This window comes from Coregonus clupeaformis, chromosome 25 (assembly GCF_020615455.1).
Source record: "Coregonus clupeaformis isolate EN_2021a chromosome 25, ASM2061545v1, whole genome shotgun sequence".
NCBI classification, from domain to species: domain Eukaryota; kingdom Metazoa; phylum Chordata; class Actinopteri; order Salmoniformes; family Salmonidae; genus Coregonus; species Coregonus clupeaformis.
Genome location: NC_059216.1, coordinates 21144379 through 21149378, shown reverse-complemented (window position 1 = coordinate 21149378; position 5000 = coordinate 21144379).

The window sequence follows — 5000 nt, the reverse complement described above, 5'->3', positions numbered from 1 at the left end:
CACCGATAGGTGGGACCATGGTCGTTGTGGAACGGGCAGGGGATGTAGCTTACCCCTGGGCAAATGTCTAGGCGCCTTACACTGGGCACACACCGAGCAGGAGGAGACATAAACCCTCACATCCCTAGCTAACGTTGGCCACCAGTATTTCATGCTAAGACAGTGCACCGTCCGGCCAATACCTGGATGTCCAGAGGAGGTTGATGTATGAGCCCAATAAATAAGACGATCACGGACCTCGAGCGGAACGTACGTCCGCCCCACAGGACACTCGGGGGAGTAGGGTTGGTACGCAGTGCCCGCTCGATTTCGCATCGACCTCCCATACCACCGGAGCCACCAAACAAGATTCCGGCAATATGGAAGTAGGCTCGTTGGACCTCTCCTCCGTGTCATACCGCCGGGACAGGGCGTCTGCCTTACCATTCTGGGACCCTGGGATGTATGTGATCTTAAAAACAAACCGGGTTAGGAACATATTCCACCTAGCCTGACGAGGGTTCAATCTCCTAGCTGCCCGGATGTACTCCAGGTTACGGTGATCAGTCAGAATGAGGAAAGGGTGTTGAGCCCCCTCAAGCCAATGCCTCCACACCTTTAGGGCTTGGACTACGGCTAACAGCTCCCTGTCCCCAACATCATAGTTGCGCTCCGCCGAGCTGAGCTTCTTAGAGTAGAAAGCACAGGGGCGGAGTTTAGGTGGCGCGCCGACCGTTGTGACAGGACTGCCCCAATACCGGTCTCGGACGCGTCTACCTCAACCTGGAATGGTAAAGAGGGATCCGGATGCGCCAGCACCGGAGCCGAGGTGAACAGGTTCTTCAGTTTGACAAATGCCCTGTCCGCCTCAGCCGACCACTGCAAACGAACCGGACCCCCCTTTAGCAGGGACGTAATGGGAGCTGCAACCTGTCCAAAACCCCGAATAAACCTCCGGTAGTAATTAGCAAAACCCAAGAACTGCTGCACCTCTTTTACAGTGGTTGGAGTCTGCCAATTACGCACGGCCGATACCCGGTCTACCTCTATTTCCACACCAGACGCGGACAACCGATAACCCAAAAAGGAGACGGACTCCTGGAAGAACAGGCATTTCTCTGCCTTGACATACAAGTCATGCTCCAACAGTCTTCTCAACACTCGGCGCACCTGGGCTACATGCTCGGCTCGAGTAGCAGAGTACACTAGGATGTCGTCGATGTAAACTACTACCCCCTGCCCATGCATGTCCCGGAAAATCTCGTCAACAAAGGATTGGAAGACTGAAGGAGCATTCATTAACCCGTATGGCATGACGAGATACTCGTAATGACCCGAGGTGGTGCTAAATGCTGTCTTCCATTCATCCCCCTCCCTAATGCGCACCAGATTGTACGCGCTCCTGAGATCCAACTTTGTGAAGAACCGCGCTCCGCGTAATGATTCCGTCATCGTCGCAATCAGTGGAAGTGGGTAGCTGTATTTAACTGTGATCTGATTGAGACTACGATAATCAATACACGGGCGCAATCCCCCGTCCTTCTTCTTCACAAAGAAGAAACTCGAGGAGACTGGGGAAGTAGAGGACCGTATTTATCCCTGTGCCAAGGACTCGGCTATGTATGTCTCCATAGCCGCTGTTTCCTCTTGAGACAGGGGATACACATGACTCCGTGGAAGAGCCGCTCCTGTTTGGAGATTTATCGCACAGTCCCCCTGTCTATGAGGAGGTAGCCGTGTTGCCCTCGATTTGCTAAACACGAGTGCTAAATCCTCATACTCGGGGAATGCGCAGTGCGGGCACTTGGTTCGGACTCTCTACCGAGGTCGCCCCTACGGAAACACCTAGACATCTCCCCTACACACTGGGCAGACCACTCCATAAGAGCCCTCTGTTGCCACGCTATGGTAGGATCATGGGTGCTTAACCAGGAAGGCCCAACACCACGGGGTACGCAGGAGAGTCAATCAGATAAAACTGAATGATCTCCTCATGACCCCCCTGCGTCGTCATCGTCAGTGGTGCTGTGACCTCCTGATCAGGCCCGACCCCAACGGCCGGCTGTCTAAGGCGTGGACAGGAAATGGAGCTTCTACCGGCCGAAGGGGAATTCCTAACCTACTACAAAATGCCCGATCAATAAAGTTCCCAGCTGCGCCTGAATCTACTAGCGCCTTATGCTGGGAATGAGGTGCCACCTGTGGAAACCTCACAGGAATACTCATGTGACCAACAGAGAGCTCTGGGTAAGTGGGCGCCTACTCACCTGAAATGACTCCCCAGTGCGTGGCCTGTTGTCACCTCTCCCAGGAGACCCTCCCCAGCACCTGGCCGCAGTGTGTCCTCCACGACCGCAGGTGGTGCAGGGGATGGCCCCCCTCGGGTTCCCTCTCCTCCTCTCTCTAGCGCCAGCACCCCCGAGCTCCATGGGAATCGGCTCGGGGTGCTGGAGGGTGGAATGGACGACCCCCACTCGGGGACGTCCGCGGGTAGCCAGCAGGGTGTCCAGACGGATGGAAATGTCCACCAACTGGTCAAACGACAGGTTGGTGTCCCTGCAGGCCAGCTCCCGACGAACGTCCTCTCGTAGACTACACCGGTACTGGTCGATGAGGGCCCTCTCATTCCACCCCGCATCCGCCGCTAGTGTCCGGGAACTCCAGTGCGAACTCCTGTGCGCTCCTCTTCCCCCTGTCGGAGGTGGAATAGACGCTCTCCCGCCGCTTTCCCTCAGGTGGATGATCGAAGACAGCCCTGAAGCGGCGGGAGAACTCCGCGTAGGTGATGGTTGCGGCGTCTATTCCCCTCCATTCGGTGTTGGCCCACTCCAACGCCTTGCCGGAGAGACAGGAGATGAGGGCGGAGACGCTCTTGTATCCCGAGGGCGCCGGGTGTATGGTGGCAAGGTAAAGTTCCACCTGCAGGAGGAATCCCTGACACCCGGCTGCAGAACCGTCATATGCCCTCGGGAGCGAGAGCCGAATGCCACTGGGTTCCGGTGCTGAGAGAGGAGGACTGGCCGTTGGTGATGAGTTGTTGTAAGGGTCCTTGGCCACCTCTTGATTCACCAATCGGCACAGAGTGTTGGACACCTCGTCCATGGCGGTCCCGAGTTGCCGGATCATGGCGTCCTGGAAGTTGATCCGGTCCAGCAGGGATTCGGGTGCCGCCGCTGTTCCTGCTGACTCCATGATGGTGTGTTGTTCTGTCACTTTACCGATGTGGATGTGGTGGAGGAGTCAAGCGCAGGAAACAGAGGTTAGTCCAACAAGACTTTAATAGTCTAAATAACACGAGTAGAAAACCCCGACCTCGAAAAACACGAAGTGGCGAGGGAAAATTACGCACACGCGTAAAACACTAAACATGAAACACAACGGAAAACAAGCACGTAGCATAGACAAAGTGGCAACAAAATAACAACACACAATTACCCTAGAGCAAAACAAGGAACTTATAAGACACGTAATCAACACCCAAACAGACACAGGTGTGACAGACAGACAAAAGCAATCAAATGCAGAAACATAGAGCGGTGGCAGCTAGTACTCCGGGGACGGCGAACGCCGAAGCCTGCCCGAACCAGGAGGAGGAGCAGCCTCGGCCGAAACCGTGACATATGTCTGCCAGTTTCTACTGCCAATTGATGGTCACTCAGCCTGTACTTGGTAAGGATCTGTCTCTGCTTCGTATCTCTGACAGAGTAGAGATAATCAGCCAATTCATATTCTCTGTTTAGGGTCAGATAGCAATTTAGTCGGCTTTGGGATTTTGTTTCGTTTTTCCAATGTTGTAAATATGAGTCCTTTGATCAATTATGGCAATATTGCTCTAGAATGTTAAGGTTCTGTTGAAGACCTTCTTTGGTTGGTGATAGAAGTACCAAGTCATCAGCATATAGCAGGTATTTTACCTCTGTGTCAAATAGTGTGAGTCCTGGGGCTGGAGAATGGTCCAACATGTCTACTAATTCATTGATATAAATGTTGAAAAGATTTGGACTCAAACTGCAGCCTTGTCTCACACCTCGACATTGTGAAAATAATTATGTTCTTTGGTTTTTTATATTTATTTCACACTTGTTTTCTGTGTACATACATTTTATTAAGTCATACACCTTACCACCAAGCCCACTTTGGAGAATTTTGTAGAATAGCCCTTAGTGCCAAATAGAATCAAATGCTTTTTTAAAGTCAATAAAGCAAGCAAAGATTTTGCCCTCTTTTTTTTGGTGGACGTGTTTATTAATTAGTGTGTGTAAGGTGTATATATGGTCAGTAGTGCGATGGTTAGGGAGAAAGCCAATTTGACATTTACTTATTTCATTTTTTTCTTGAAGAAAGGTTTGAATTCTTGAATTCAAAATGCTACAGACAACCTTTCCCAAGTTGCTGTTTACGCAAATTCCCCTGTAATTATTGGGGTCTGATTTGTCTCCACTTTTGTGGATAGGGGAGATGAGCCCCTGGTTCCAGACATCAGGGAAGCAGCCAGAAGTTATAACTATGTTGAACAATTTAAGCACAGCATTTTGCAACTCAGGTGTGCTGTTTTTCAGCATTTCATTTCTGATGTTATCTAGACCACAAGCTTTCTTTGATTTTATAGATTTGAGCTTTTCATTTAGTTCTTGTTCGGTTATTGGATAATCTAATGGATTTTGGTTGTTTTTAATGACTGATTCAAGGATGTTCAATTTTTCTTGAATTTCTAATTGGTTCTGTTGTAAGTCTTTTTGTGGGATGTTTTTGTATAGATTATCAAGTTTTCCAAACTACTTCATCTTGTATGGCTAATTCTTGTGGCTTTGTCGTGCTTAAATTGTTCCACATGTCCCAGAACTGATTTGTTTTTTTTTGTTTCTGATGTTGCATTTCTTTGGTTTTCTCAAATTTGCTTTCGATGCTGCTTTTTGGAAAATGCAATTGATGTTTTGAGTAGCCGAATTGACACCTTCTTTATTGTTTTGGTATTGTGAGTTATTGAAAAACTATATAGAGTTCATCATTTCATTTGAGTT